Raw genomic sequence first — 815 nt, 5'->3', positions numbered from 1 at the left:
GAGTACCCTAGGTGCCATTGAAACAATAGAGGCCAATTATTAATTTTCAAGATTTCATTATCAGACAAAATTGGTGCAGTCCAGAACAGGGGGAAGAGCTTTTGTTGATGCTTTATTTGTTGCCTTTCACAATTATATTTTGTTAGATGGAGTGAATGAGAACTTGGTTCAGGCCAGGAGTACAGTTTGATTGGGCCCTCAATTTATGGCACATGTGGTTGATTAAGTAACAACAGATCCCCCCTCCCCTCTCTCCACCTGTAATTGGATTTTAATGAAACAACAGTTTTGGATTCACTGTATATTGGGGGTATCAGATCTCAGTTACAAAAATCCAGATGCTCACTAGAGTGAATTAGACTTTTGTGTTACCTCTTATATGCTGTGGATAAGGATAATTCATGTTAAATACAGATTTGAATACCTGTCATGCATAAGATCATTGTTTTAAAAAAGAATGTCTTCCTGCTGTTTCAGTTATGTTCTCACAAAGTGGTGTACAAGCAAGAAGGCATAACAACCTTCATTTGACACACAAGCTAATTATAAAATCAACTGAGGGCAGTTTTACAAAGAAAGGCATTTATTAGTTGATTAAGGCATGCATAAAAGAGGCTTGGCACAATTCACAGGACCCATTTTCGGTGCATACCAGTCAATCTTAAGAGTCACCATGTGAGAAGGATTATGCTTAAGAACAACAATAATGATTGTCTTCAAGTAAGACAATATGTCATGAAGGTGAAATCAGATATCAGTAAGATGACACATTTGTTTTTAAAAGTGAGGCCTAATCTTGCATCTATTGAAGTTTA

Source organism: Protobothrops mucrosquamatus, unplaced genomic scaffold, assembly GCF_001527695.2.
Source record: "Protobothrops mucrosquamatus isolate PMUCROS unplaced genomic scaffold, P.Mucros_1.0 scaffold1230, whole genome shotgun sequence".
Lineage (NCBI taxonomy): Eukaryota > Metazoa > Chordata > Lepidosauria > Squamata > Viperidae > Protobothrops > Protobothrops mucrosquamatus.
This window is presented reverse-complemented; position numbering follows the sequence as displayed.